Raw genomic sequence first — 16,315 nt, 5'->3', positions numbered from 1 at the left:
GTTCACTCATTCTGTGCGTAGAAAACCGACTGATCATTTCTGATGAGATTTTCCTCCCCTATTACAGCGTATCCTGTGGGTTGCGATATTCACTTGACAGATATTAGCCATGTTCCATCTGACCGTCTTAGAGTATCTAGGACAAAGAACAACTCCCTTTATTTACCCTTACCTCTTGTGGTAGATGACTAAAAGGACAGGGCGCTTGTATTCAGTTGTACACAACACACTAAGTGGAATAATAGCCTACAAGTAGGCCGCACGACAAGTGGGGACTGATCTTCTGGGATTCAAAAACTCTAAATTGCAGTACTAGGGGCTGTTTAGGCGAGACGCTAAAGCTGCGATCAGTTCAGTCAGAAGAATGTGGATGCGACTTTGTCATGGAGTAAAAAAAATGTAAACGTAATTTCCACATCCGAAGAGATATTAATTTCCCGTCCAGAGGTTACGGATAATAGCAGTCTCTATCTTCCAGTTCTGTAACCACCTTCATGGTCCGTACTGAAATGGCTTTGTTTGCTTGTGCAATGTATCCAGATACTTTTGTTTTCCATTTCTAATATTCTAGTACAAGCTAATTTGATATCGCAGACACAGCCTCTGACCTTGATTTTACTGAGAATCCGATACACAGAGAGGAGCTTTACCCCTTCAAAAATTCCAAAGATACTGACTAGGATTCCTACTACGAATGGCGATGGCACTCAAGAACAACACATTCCTCCAACGAATTCGGACTTGTATGACGGTCTCATTCCAGTTTATCCCTGTAAACGCGTAGTGTAGGCTATTTCATTTTAATTCCGGGGTCCTCGTCCCGACAAATCTATATTATGAGTGGCATTAATGTGATCTAGTCGTTTACATCAGTTTCCTGTCCGTTTAGTGAGGGTTTAAGTTCCGAAAAGTGAAAATTTTCGTGAAATGTCGTGTCTTACAGAATTCCATTGTCTCATCCTATAATGGGCCGACAACTATTAATGATAATAACATTAATTTTTTATGGTTATTATCATTGTTATATTTTAATATAAGAAGATATATTTTTTTTGCTAGTTGCTTTACGTCGCACCAACTCAGATAGGTCTTATGGTGACGATGGGACAGGATAAGGCTAGGAGTGGGAAGGAATCGGCCGAGGCCCAAATTAAGGTACAGCCCCAGTATTTGCCTGGTGTGAAAGTGGGAAACCACTGAAAACCATCTTCAGGGCTGCCGACAGTGGGGCTCGAACCCACGATCTCCCGGATGCAAGCTCACAGCCGTGCGCCCCTACGCGCACGGCCAACTCGCCCTTACTCACTGGCAAAGTAGCTTTCTATAGGTGAAGTAATTTTTAAAATCGGTTCAGTAGTTTTTGAGCCTATTTGTTACAAACAAACAAATTTTTCCCCGTTATAATATTAAGTACAGATTAACTGTGTGTTCTAGATCTGTATTCCCAACCTGAAATTAAGTTCTCTAAGGTTTCGTATTTACTGTCATCACATTAGTCATGGTAAGGCTTATTTTCATAAACCATGCTCATTGCATCCTTAATATTAGATTGTAGGCTTTCAATACGGACTGCCATTAAGACCAAGCCGTCGGCATAGACTAAAATACCACATTTTCACCTAACTGAATCACTCCCTGAAACTTGATATAACACAGACAGACTGAATATCACACATGAAACAATAAAACATTTTCAAGGAGATATTCTACTAACTCAACATAGCAACTGGCAAGAATTATCCAAAGAAATGAACAGTGCGGCAATGAACGTATTCGGGTCAGCAAAAACTAAAAACAAAGTTTGGTGGAATGAAACTTTTTAAGGAAGACTTAACAGAAAGAAAAAACCTATTGTAAAGATGGAAATGCTTTCGAAAGAAAGTACACTTTGAGCAATTTAAGCAGCAAAGGAAAGACACAGCAAGAATAATATGGTGTAATAAACCATCCTTTGAAAAATCACAACTTGTTGGCATACAGGATAACTTTGCAAAAAATAACTCGCGGAATTTCTACCAAACGTTCAAAAACAACCTGTGCGGCTATCAAGCTCCAACCATTTGTTTGTGAGATGAAAATGGCAGAATGGGTCTAACCAACACCGGGAGCTATTCGTATCGTATTAATAATAATAATAATAACATACATACGAATACTAGCAAAATACTTCGATCAACATCTGAACTGTTAACAACCGAAACACAGGTTAGAATTTCCAGAGATTCATGAAACCTTAGAAAGAGATCGACCTCCTACTGTTGAAGAAATTAATAAAGCAATTAAAACGCAAAAAGGCAACAAAGCTAGTGGCGAAGACTGCATTACAGCTGAACTTATAAAATAATCAGATCAACAATTAGAGGTATCGCTTTTCAGGCTTTTGCTCTATTAACCAGCGTTTCGTCTTAGGTCTGACACTAGACTCTTCAGAGTGGGATGTGTCAGACCCTACCCACTGACGCTGGGTGTATGCAGGTGAACTTATCAGAAGCCTATTTATAAGGCACATTCTGATAACTGCATACGGGAGATAAAGCTCCACAATGGAATTAATGCCCGCCTAGCAATTCCGAATGGAAATTCTAAGCTCCCATGGAGGGAATTAGATATTTTTCCACCAATAGAGCATATCAAAAATCAGATCAACAATTAGATGTTTGGCTTTTCAGGCGTTTGCTCTATTAACCAGTGTTTCCTCTTAGGTCTGACACTAGACTCTTCAGAGTGGGATGTGTCAGATAGTCTCAACCACATATCATAGTTGATCTTCAAATCATATTTGAATAAATCTGAAGAACTGAGAAGATACCGAAATAATGGAAGGTAACCAGTAAGACGTCAGTCACTGGCCACTCTTATTCAATTGCGTCCTGGAGAAAATAGTAAGAATTTGGAATGAAAAACTGAAAGAACACAAGATATCACCAATAACACTGGGAAGAAAGAGCAGAGTTGTTGAAATATACTGTCTGGCATTTGCAGATAATTTTGTCATACTTTCAGGAAACCATTCAAAAAATGATCCAGAATATCTATTAACAGCATTGGTCAAATAGCGAAGGAATAGATATTCAAATATTTGTTGGAAACAATTCAAGAAAATGGTTTGTAAAATTCCGCTGTAGAAGACAGGATACACAAAACGGAAAGAGCATACGGTATAACTAGAAATATCTACAACAAAATGGGGTTATCTAAAAACCTCAAAATGCAACACTACAACACAGTAGTCAAACCGGAATGCCTGGACGCAAGTGAATGCCTCGTAATGAAGTACTACCGAGCTCAATAGCTGCAGTCGCTTAAGTGCGGCCAGTATCCAGTAATCGGGAGAGAGTGGGTTCGAACACCACTGTCGGCAGCCCTGAAGATGGTTTTCCGTGGTTTCCCATTTTCACACCAGGAAAATGCTGGGGCCGTACCTTAATTAAGGCCACGGCTGCTTCTTTCCCATTCCTAGGCATTTCCCATCCCATCGTCGGCATAAGACATATCTGTGTCGGTGCGAACTAAAGCAAATAGCAAATAGCGTAATGAATTACAAGCTGAATAAATTTAACGGAAAATACTCGGTCCGCTAAGAACTAAAAAACTCTGGAAATCTACAAGTAGTGATGAAATATACCGGAACATAAAACATGACAATAGGTTAACCAAACAGATCTTCAGATGTCTATAGAACCAAGGAGTCAACAACCTGGATTCATGAAATCAAGAAATATTTGGAAAGAAACAACATAGGGGAATGTGTCAAAAATTGAAGGATTACAAGGTCAGTAGGGAAAGAAAACAGGCTCATAATTGTCCGGGGAAAGGAGAAGGAGGCATAGTGAGCAGCTGAAGGAGTAATGGAGGAATAATAATAATAATAATAATAATAATAATAATAATAATAATAATAATAATAATAATAATAATAATAATAATAATAATAATACAGGCCTCACTATGAAATGGTTCTGAAGCCAGTAGTTATGTATGCAGCCTATTCCTAAAAGACAACAATTAACTCCTCGAAGAACTGGTGAATAGGCTATAGGAGCGCAGAATAATTTGATGCAGGGAGTCCGAGAGTTGTAGGGAAAACATGCTTGCCTTTGGTGCGGATTATGTCTTAACTTTGATTCTTCGCGGGTCCCATGATTTATTTTGCTTCTCTATCCACAGGGATGATATAGGTTTCCAGCGATGGTTCGGATGAAAGAGCCAAGCATTGGTAAAGCAGTGGCCATGATAAGGATTGGAGATCAATCTCGACATTTGTCTAGAGTGAGAATAGATGAAGTGCGCAGTACGTCTTAGGGACCTCCGACGGTGTAGCTATAGTGCACCATCTCGCGAATGCAATTTCACAACGTAAAAGAGGTATCGATTTGTCAAAAAAAAAAGTTCCCAGAAAGGAGTCATGGTTTTATTTCAGCGATTGAGAATATTAAGTTTTTCGAATATTTAATACATTTTCAGTCGTTATATTAGCAGCGATTCGCCCCGTTGTGAGGACGGGTACGTCCTGTGTAAAACCGTACTTTTCCACGACCCTACAGCTAGCCGACGAGATATCTCTGAAAGCTTTGAAAACATTGCCTCGCTGCAGAAAACGCTGAAAATTTCACGGATGAAAAGGCTGAAAATTATTTATTACTTCGTTTTCACATTATATAATGCAATTTAGTGGAGGATTCTCGTTATTTTTGTCTAAGACTCCAGATGTTATTGGCTGAATCGACATAACCCTCCACTGCATGACTTACTCTTTGTTTCTGTTTGGTGACGAAAATTTCAAGCTTTAAAGTTCAACTCGTACATCTCTGAGGTGTTGTGGTTAGTGCGATCATCCGCCAGCCCCGTAGGCCCTCGTTCAATTCCCGGCTCTGCCACGAAGATTGGAAAGTTGTACTTGTACGAGGACTGAAAAGGGGTCCACTCAGCCTCGTGAGATGAACTTAGAATAGGGGTGTTCGATTCCCACCTCAGCCATCCTCCAAGTGGTTTTCCGTGGTTTTCCATTTCTCCTCCTGGCAAATGCCGTGTTTGCACCTAACTTAAGGCCAAGATCAATTTCTTCACTCTTCCTTGTCTATCCATTCCGAAATAACCATCCTCCCCACCTCAGCATAGCAGGTGAGCCATCCTGGACGAGGTAATGGAATCTCCCCTTCTCGCCCCGTTAGAGGAGCGACCCCTCCCTTATTCCGAGGCAAAAACCAACCCTGACAGGTAAAGAGATTAAGAAAGAGATAAAGTACAACTTGTGTTTAGCCTCTGAAATTTACCAATAATTCATAACTGGAACAGCCCGGCTGAGTGGCTCAGACGGATGAGGCGCTGGCTTTCTGACCCCAACTTGGCAGTTTCAATTCTGGTTCAGTCCGGTGGTATTTGAAGGTACTAAAATACGTCAGTCTCGTGTCGGTAGATTTACTGGCATGTAAAAGAACTCCTGCAGGACTAAATTCTGGCACCTCGACGTCTCCGAAAACCATAAAAGTAGTTAGTGGGTCGTAAAGCAAATTACATTATTTTTATTAACTGGAGTTAATACCATAAAAATCGTATAGCCTATACTGTGGTTTACCGTAATTGAATATATATACGACTTTTCGCTAGGCTTTTAACATTCAGAAAGCCGACCATTACTGCCTACTGGCCAAGGTGGGTACTGCAAGGCGCAAGTATACTTTCACGATCGTAGGGTTAATCTTATCATGATTCACAACTGATTTTGTGTTCAATACTTCACGATGTGATTGATTTTGTACCGAATACTGTATTGTTCTGTTTTTTGTACTGCTAGAGTCAACATCTTTTGTAGAAGAGGTAACTCGCAATAGATCGAAGTCCCTGGCTATTGAAAGCTTTAACAAAGGAAATGTTTTATAAAATCTTCCTGCTTGGAACATGCTCCACTAAATATTTCATAGCAAGTACTCTAGACATCCACGTGACAAAATCAGGTGTCAAAAAGTTTCTGCTCTTCAGTTTAATACTGCATCGATTTTATGAAGGAGATATTGGCTGAGCTAACACGAATTTAACACGATTGGTCACACGAAGTGTTGACATATTATTGATCTTGCGCTAGTTGAAAGTCACATTTATCATACCTGCACACTGTGGAAGTCCATTCGTATTTTCTTATTACCTCACAAGCGATTATAACACCGTACTCGACACATTTCTCTGTTCGTGTTCTTGCCAGCTTGCAACGGGGCCACTATTATGCATCTTACCCTCCACTTAACCCGGTCTGCATATCGCACGTCGTCTCACAGACAATCCATCGCCATGTCGTCGTCCATCGGGGCTAAGTAGGCTATAAGTGCCCGCAATACATTCACTATCAGCTGCTCCTACATGTCGACACATGCTCGCCTTCTCATCTTCGACGATATGGGGACGATCTTGAGGGAATTTTCTAACATTGTCATTCCTTAGGTGTACCAAACGGACATCTTCTCTGAGCCACAGATTCCTTGACCTGTAAAGCAAAACCAAACAGAGTTTGTCTCGTTTACGCTTAAGCACCTCAGAGTTTGGCACCCATTCTTAAATCTTTAGCACGAGTTAGGCAGCCGAAAGTAATCATCGTGGACCTATGGTTCCTATGTTCATAACACTTGTATTTTTATAAACACTCCATTAATTTACCATACAATGTTTTCCTGCACCCTGTACAATCGACCCTACCATCAGATTTCTGACTGATGTTACAAAGTCAGTAGAAGTCGAGAAAGAGGAAAATAATGGACACGATTCATGTATCTCCTAATATCGTAATAACAATATTACTTCTAGACCTTGCAGCTATGGGCAATGAACACGTCTATACTTATCGATACCTACAACAGACTGGAATCAATCAAGGTATCATGAATGCTGTTTCCCTCACAGCATTGAAAGAATCTACGGGGATATTGAGATATCGTCTAAATTCATTCTCATGTTAACGCATTCCACGTGCCGAAAATTACAAATATTTCTCCTTGTTTCACTCCTTTTATTCATAACTGCTGAAATAATTAAACGGCGTATGGCTTTTTGTGCCGGGAGGTAGTCGAGTACTTCGGCTCACCAGCTGGAAGTCTTTTCATTTAACTCCCGCAGGCAACCTGCGCGTCGTAATGAGGATTAAATGGTGATAAAGACAGCACGTACACCCAATCCCCGTGCCAGCGTAATTAACCAATTTTGGTTAAAATTTCAGACACTGCCTGGAATCGAACCCGGGACCTCTGTGACCAAAGGCCAACATGGTAACCATTTAGCCATGGAGCCGGACTTCATAACTGCTATTACATTACAAACTTCTTACATTAATTCTGGATCTTTGTGCTTAACAATTATTTTCAATCAATCAATCAATCAATCAATCAATCAATCAATCAATCAATCAATCAATCAATCAATCAATCAATCAATCAATCAATCAATATACACTGATTTGCATTCAGGCCTTTTTCCCAGGTAGCAGATTTCCTATTAATTAATTACTTTGTCTTTTCTTAAGTAATTTCAAACAATTTGGAAATTTATGGATCATTAACGTAAGAACTTTCATTTATAGGTTACCCAAGGTAGAGCGATGTGTTAAGACGAAGCCGATAACCTGTACAGAAGCGGCTGTAGGGATAATGACACATTGACAGGTCACTCCCTAGATTCATGAAAATGAAAAGAATATCATCCTTATATTAACACTGATAAGGCATTGTTGAACTGCGAAGAAAATTTTAGCAGCAACATACCACCGCAAGAGTTTACACTGTCACCGAAGAACTGCTGTTTGGTGGTTGTAGCCTGGCGTGCATGTTGCCTATAGAGCCCGAGCCTGGGAACTCGAGAGTGTGACAGAGACTCCTTGTCACAGCAGTACGATTCGTACGTGTTTTGGATTATTAATTAAACGGTCATCTAGTAGGCTAAATTGAGAGAATAATTTTAACTTGGGATACAGTACGCCTATTTGCATTTTTATTTAGTAATTAATATAGGCCTGTGCGTGTGTATATCATAGGAACACGATACAGAGTTAATAATATAAAGATCGGATCCCATAGTGTGGACATATTTTGTCGACGCATGACCGATTAGGCGAAGACTGGAATGTAAAGGAGAGTATGCGCTGTTTCCAAGTCAAAGCTAACAAGCCATCAGTCGATCAAGAGTAATGTGAGAACAAGGAATTATAATTCAATTACTACATTTTAATAACTTGCTTTACGTCGCACCGAGACAGATAGGTCTGATGGTGACGCCAGGATAGGAAAGTGCTACGAGTGGGAAGGAATCGACTGTGGCCAAGTTGGGCTAAGAAGGTCATCGCTCTACCGCCCTGGCATGATGATAATTGTTACGGAGTTTCCGTGGAACAGAGAGAGGTAAAAGAAGGTGCGGGCTGAATGAGTCTGGCTACGAAAGTCAAAGATTCATTTAAAACTATGATATAAAGATTATATTTCTTTTCAGAAAATACAATTGTAACAAACAAAATTCTTCACTTTGTGAAAGAACAAGGTATCAGGTACAATGACAATTTTGACACAACAATAGAAAACCCAATGATAGGTGATTTACAAGTCTACAAAGTCGCAAATGTCGCGTTTAGTTAGATAAGGAGAGATATCTCCCTAGACACAAATTTCCAGAGCACTTTGCTCCAACCGTAACAATTAACGTCCTTCCAAAGGCACCACTCATTATTACACAAATCTCACATGCTCTCCAAATTCAACCAAGTGGACTGCGCTCCCAGTTCCTTACAGCCTACTCAAGGCAATTTTACACAAAACCTTACAATCTCTGGCTTCTCTAGGCACAACCTACGATATACAATTTAATTTACACAGGGGAATTTAGTACCCATAAGCCGGCCCCGTGGTGTAGGGGTAGCGTGCCTGCCTCTCAACCGGAGGCCGCGGGTTCGATTCCCGGCCAGGTCAGGGATTTGTACCTGGACCTGAGGGCTGATTCGAGGTCCACTCAGCCTACGTGTTTAGAATTGAGGAGCTATCTGACGGTGAGATAGCGGCTCCGGTCTCGAAAGCCTAGAATAACGGCCGAGAGGATTCGTTGTGCTGACCCCACGACACCTCGCAATCTACAGGCCTTCGGGCTGTGCAGCGGTCGCTTGGTAGGCCAAGGCCCTTCAAGGGCTGTAGTGCCATGGGGTTTGGGTTTGGTTTTATTTAGTACCCATCCTACTGGGCCTTCGTGAAAAAAAGAAGAACATGTTGAATTACTGGCCCAAACTCAAAATGTACGGAGGCGTACACTTGCGCTCCTTGACAACCAAGTTTAAAACCCTACTGGAACTCGCGGCCCGATGATGCAGAGGCTAATCCTAAACTACTGAAGTGACTAGAAGGACAAGTCAATTGTAATTTACAGGAGAAAACAGTTACAAAATCGTAGTCCCCTCAACATAAATTGAAGGGGAGTTCGAGAGGGTAACGTACTCCCTATCCCCGATTTACAGTAGTCTTTATGAAATTTTACATGAGAAAGAAAACAGTTTACATTTTAGAAACAGACGGTTACATAATTAAAGCTTAGAACCTTCCCCTTGGCTCAGTTTGCGGAAATAGTTACAGAGATAGAAAACTGGTGGCCATTACCTGGCTGATGTTCTGCCTGCCGAAAAATGAGGACCCCCGCCTCCTCTCTTAACGCACACACTCAGTAATTCGACGATCTATAAGCCAAGGTAACTCAAAAAAGCCACTGCTTTCATACCCGACAGGAGGGTTCGAGAAGGCTCTGGACTCTGGCTCTCATTTTTATTGGCAGATAAAATAGGTACAAGAAACGTGTGATTGGCTGGAAAATACATACATACATACATACATACATTATCATTATAGACTGTTATGCCTTTCAGCGTTCAGTCTGCAAGCCTCTGAGAATTTACTAAACGTCGCCACAATCCTCGATTTGCAACTAGTGTTGTGGCCTCATTTAGTTCTATACCTCTTATCTTTAAATTGTTAGAAACAGAGTCTAACCATCGTCGTCTTGGTCTCCCTCTACTTCTCTTACCCTCCATAACAGAGTCCATTATTCTCCTAGGTAACCTATCCTCCTCCATTCGCCTCACATGACCCCACCACCGAAGCCGGTTTATGCGTACAGCTTCATCCATCGAGTTCATTCCTAAATTAGCCTTTATCTCCTCATTCCGAGTTCCCTCCTTCCATTGTTCCCACCTGTTTGTACCAGCAATCATTCTTGCTACTTTCATGTCTGTTACTTCTAACTTATGAATAAGATATCCTGAGTCCACCCAGCTTTCGCTCCCATAAAGCAAAGTTGGTCTGAAAACAGACCGATGTAAAGATAGTTTCGTCTGGGAGCTGACTTCCTTCTTACAGAATACTGCTGATCGCAACTGCGAGCTCACTGCATTAGCTTTACTACACCTTGATTCAATCTCATTTACTATATTACCATCCTGGGAAAACACACAACCTAAATACTTGAAATTATCGACCTGTTCTAGCTTTGTATCACCAATCTGACATTCAATGCTGTTGGATTTCTTACCTACTGACATCAATTTAGTCTTCGAGAGGCTAATTTTCATACCATACTCATTGCACCTATTTTCAAGTTCCAAGATGTTAGACTGCAGGCTTTCGGCACAGTCTGCCATTAAGACCAAGTCGTCAGCATAGGCCAGGCTGCTTACTACATTTCCACCTAACTGAATCCCTCCCTGCCATTTTATACCTTTCAGCATATGATCCATGTAAACTACGAACAGCAAAGGTGAAAGATTACAGCCTTGTCTAACTCCTGTAAGTACCCTGAACTAAGAACTCATTCTACCATCAATTCTCACTGAAGCCCAATTGTCAACATAAATGCCTTTGATTGATTTTAATAATCTACCTTTAATTCCATAGTCCCCCAGTATAGCGAACATCTTTTCCCTCGGTACCCTGTCATATGCTTTCTCTAGATCTACGAAACATAAACACAATTGCCTATTCCTCTCGTAGCATTTTTCAATTACCTGGCGCATACTGAAAATCTGATCCTGACAGCCTCTCTGTGGTCTGAAACCACACTGGTTTTCATCCAACTTCCTCTCAACGACTGATCGCACCCTCCCTTCCAAGATGCCTGTGAATACTTTGCCTGGTATACTAATCAATGAAATACCTCGATAGTTGTTGCAATCCTTCCTGTTCCCTTGCTTATAGATAGGTGCAATTACTGCTTTTGTCCAATCTGAAGGTACCTTACCAACACTCCACGCTAATTTTACTACTCTATGAAGCCATTTCATCCCTGCCTCCCCACTATACTTCACCATTTCAGGTCTAATTTCATCTATTCCTGCTGCCTTATGACAATGGAGTTTATTTACTATCCTTTCCACTTCCTCAAGCATAATTTCACCAACATCATTTTCCTCCTCCCCATGACCTTGACTGTTTGCAACACCACCATGATGATTTCCTTTTACATTGAGAAGATGTTCAAAATATTCCCTCCACCTCTCCAGTGATTCCCTGGGATCTGTTATGAGTTCACCTGAATTACTCAAAACACTGTTCATTTCCTTTTTCCCTCCCTTCCTAAGATTCTTTATTACTGTCCAGAATGGTTTCCCTGCTGCTTGACCTAGCCTTTCCAGGTTATTACCAAAATCTTCCCATGACTTCTTTTTGGATTCAACAACTATTTGTTTCGCTCTGTTTCTTTCATCTACGTACAAATCCCTGTCTGCCTCGGCCCTTGTTTGGAGCCATTTCTGATAAGCCTTCTTTTTACGTTTACAGGCTGCTCTCACTTCATCATTCCACCAAGATGTTCGCCTTTTCCCATCTTTACACACAGTTGTTCCTAGGCATTCCCTTGCTGTTTCTACTACAGCATCCCTGTATGCCACCCATTCACTTTCTATATCCTGAACCTGCTTACTGTCTACTGTTCGAAACTTCTCACTAATCATATCCATGTACTTCTGTCTAATTTCCTCATCCTGGAGATTTTCTACCCTTATTCGTTTGCAGACAGATTTCACTTTCTCTACCCTAGGCCTAGAGATACTTAGTTCACTACAGATCAGATAATGGTCTGTATCATCGAAAAATCCCCGAAAAACTCGTACATTCATAAAAGATTTCCTGAATTCAAAGTCTGTTAAGATATAGTCTATTATGGATCTGGTACCCCTAGCCTCCCATGTGTAGCGGTGAATAGCCTTATGCTTGAAGAATGTATTTGTAACAGCTAAACCCATACTAGCACAGAAGTCCAGCAAACGCTTCCCATTCCCATTAGCTTCCATATCTTCCCCACATTTACCAATCACCCTTTCGTATCCTTCAGTTCTATTCCCAACTCTCGCATTGAAATCGCCCATTAGCACTATTCTATCCTTGCTGTTGACCCTGACCACGATGTCACTCAATGCTTCATAAAACTTGTCAACTTCATCCTCATCTGCACCCTCACATGGTGAATACACGGACACAATTCTTGTCCTAATTCCTCCCACTGACAAATCTACCCACATCATTCGCTCACTTACGTGCCTAACAGAAACTATGTTGCGTGCAATGGTATTCCTGATAAAGAGCCTTACCCCAGACTCTGCCCTTCCCTTTCTAACACCCGTCAAGTACACTTTATAATCTCCTATCTCTTCCTCCTTATCTCCCCTTACCCGAATATCACTTACTCCTAGCACATCCAGATGCATCCTCTTTGCTGACTCAGCAAGTTCTACCTTCTTTCTTCCATAAGCCCCATTAATATTGATAGCTCCCCATCGAATTCCATTTCGTTCGCCAAGTTGTTTCCAAGGAGTCCCTCGCCTGTCAAATGGGAGTGGGACTCCATTACTCCCATAGGTCCGAGGCTTGCTTAAAGTGTTCTGAGCTCGGTAAATTCATGAAGCAGGATGCTGCCCTACTTACACATAGTCCAAGTGAGGATCTCTCCTCTAACGGGTTATGGACCACCGGTGAATTGTGTAGTCCTAGCCGCCTGAGCACAAGGAGGGCCACGACTCAGAATATGTCCGAGATGCCCACTCCCATTCCATAGCAACTGGTATCCCGACTCTCAGGACCACTTACTAGGCCACTCAGCCGTTGCCCATGGTTCACGAACTAGGACGTGACTACAGTAACCCACGAACATGAATGGAAAATAAATACAGAAAATTTGCCAGACTCCAAAGCTCCCGGGATGAGCAGGATGTGTTCCAAACCTTAAAGTATCAAAATAAATGAAAGACAATTCAGTTGAGAAAACCTATAAACACAAAACTTCTTTAAATCACTAATTATTCCACCTTGCACCAGAGTGCATGACCTCAGTTTTTTGTAGAAACAAGTTCAAACTTATTGATGAACACCAAAACAAAACAATACAAAGAAATGCAGTCAGTTTAGGAAACTTTAAAATAACATATTACTCAGTTATTCAGTAGTGACACCTTCTGGTCAATGTCCCAATTTTATGCATTCGCGGTTTCAAGTTTTGTTCGACAGATAAGTGTTCCTTGAGGCGCTTCTTTTAAATATGCGGGGTTGAGGTACACCTCCCAGTACAACAACAACAACAATAATAATAATAATAATAATAATAATAATAATAATAATTGTACCGGGCGGTACACCTCCACGCCGCTAATTCAAATTTTGCGCCAGTTGAAACTCCCCTACTGGAGGAAGTCTGAACTTTATTTAAGGTGTTAATTTTCAAGTTTCTCAGAATATGTCACTACTTGGAAATTTTGAAGTTTCTGAACTGGGTCGTTTTCGATGTATTTTTGTTTTACCTGTAGTAGGAAGTGTGAACTTTCTCTTCTAGAGGACACTACTGAAGAACTACAATAGTGCACCCTAGTGGGAAGTGAAAGAACTGTTTTTTGGAGAAATTTTTATTTCAAAAGTTTGTTTCTTGTTAAATTTCTTTCTGTTATGGTTTAAGTTGGCTGTATAACCCTTTCTTTCCCCTTGTTTTGAATTTAGCCAATCCCGAATTTCTTTAATTAATTTATAACCAATCAGGTGTATCTTCCCCAGAGGGGATATATTGCTTAACCCTAGCCAATAAAGTTTTTGTGGGAGGGTGTTCTCATTCCTCAAACGCCTCGAACGTTCCGCGAGAGTATATAAACTGCTGATTTTAGGGTCTCCGGGCCACTTGAGTACCATCTTTCAGTGTGTAAAGTACCTAGCAGGGGGCGGGAAGCGCCTCTTTCTTCGGGCAGCAGTTCAACAACAAGGTAATGGCCGTTTAATAACTTCTTTTCTTGCTAGCTCAGCAGTTTAACTCTCGGGGCGGGTCCGAAGCTTTTCCTCCATGTAACTTTTCCCTAAAATGTAAAGACTCTTTGTATCTATTCTCTTTTTAGCTACATATTGGGATAGAGAGTGCTTAACCCTCTCGAGCTCCCACTCATATTGTTTTGAGGTGAACTTACTTCTCACAACCGATTCTTCCTTAATGTAATGTAAATTGTTCTTTTCTAAAGTCACCTCTGTAGTATGGGATTAGCCCTTGCATTAGCGGCCTAGAGCCAGATTAGGTTTTAAACAAATATATTAGGAGTGCAGATCGCCTCCTCTCAAATTGTTATTTTAGAGGTCATATAACTAACCTTTTTCTCACTTAATAGGCCTCAGTAGGTTGGGTATTTTACTCCTGTGTCTATGTCCTTAGAGGAAAACTTGAAGGTGGAGTTTGGTGTGGCCTTTGATAGGCTTAAAGTTGAGAGCGAGTGGCTCTTTATCGAAAATTGAATGTTGTATGCCTCGAGGAGGCTTTTCTGTGTAATTTAGAGCAAGTGCTCCTGGGCATGAATGGGGTTTTCTGCCCCTCTGTTAAATCTTGTTTTGAGGTAAAGTTGGGCTAGTTGCCCAAGAATTGCGAGTTCGGGGCTCGAAGCCCAAATCCTGTAAATACTGTAATTGTACTTTTGTTGCCTTTCTACTCTGTACTTGCCATTCGTGTGATTTCTGAATTTTGGAAAGAAAATATAACCTTGTTAAATTTTAAATTAACCTTAATTTCGTAGCCTGAGACCTGTTCACCCCCGCACCTTCTTTCACCTCTACCTACCACAAAAACTTGGTAATAATAATAATAATAATAATAATAATAATAATAATAATAATAATAATAATAATAATAATAATAATAATAACTGTCACCGGCCACCACTAGACGATGTACAATATGGTAGTTCATACGTCAATTGATCGGATATTTCCATTACGAACTTTCCTCCCCTACTTTACCTGGATGTTGCGTTCTGCTGACACGAGCTAGAGTTCCCGCTGGAGGAAATTAATGCGTTGTGTTGCGGAACTAACGGCCAAGGCAGTGACACACAGTTGTTGGCATTTCTCGTCAAGGAAGTTCGTAAGAAGATAAACTGCTTCTCCTGGAGCCAACACCCCGCTGGGAGCAGCGACCGCTTCCGACGGTCTGTTTCTCGGAGTTGTCAGAACTTGGACCGCCTGGAGAGTGTTTAGTTGTGTTTCTTACAACTTCTTTCTCCGAGACGCGAGAACTTCGTTCACACAAATACACTTCTCAAATTGAGACGTCGTGCCGTAATTTGCAGAATTTATTAAGCGCATTTCACTTAACAGTTAGCGCCCTCTCTTGATCAGTGATATACAGCAGTTTCGCCCTGCTAATCTAAAGATCGCGGGTTCAAACCCGGCAGAGGAAGTCGGATATTTGAAGAGCGGAAAATGTCTATTCGTCACTCCAAGTAGTACGATGTCGGCAAGTAAGAGGCCCAGAGTTCGATTCCTCGCCATGTCAGAGATATTTACCTGGATCAGAAAGTTGGTTCGATTTCCACTAAGTCCACATAATTATATTTCGGTAGCTATCTGATGGTGAGAAAGCGAAACAAGTCTAGAAAAGCAAGAATTACCGTCGGTAGATTCCGTTGCACTGACCATGCGTCATCTCGTTATCTTCAGACCTTCCGGCTGATCAGCGGTCGCTTGGTAGTGCAAGGCCCTTCAAGAATACAGCGCTATATATACTGTATATTTACAACTTGCTTTTCGTCACAACGACACAGATAGGTCTCATGGTGACGATGGGATAGGAAGACATAGTAGTGGGAAGGAAGCGGCCTTGGCCTTTATTAAGGTACAGCATCAGCATTTACCTGGAATGAGAATGGGAAACCACGGAAAACCGTCTTCAGGGCAGCCAACAGTCGGGTTCGACCCCACTATCTCTTGGATGCAAACTTACAGCTACGCGCCCCTAACCGGACGGTGTATATATTATTTTGGCATACATAAATCTATTATGTGGGGGTCATATG

Source organism: Anabrus simplex, chromosome 4, assembly GCF_040414725.1.
Source record: "Anabrus simplex isolate iqAnaSimp1 chromosome 4, ASM4041472v1, whole genome shotgun sequence".
In the NCBI taxonomy this organism is placed as follows: Eukaryota; Metazoa; Arthropoda; class Insecta; order Orthoptera; family Tettigoniidae; genus Anabrus; species Anabrus simplex.
Note: the sequence above shows the minus strand (reverse complement) of the source record.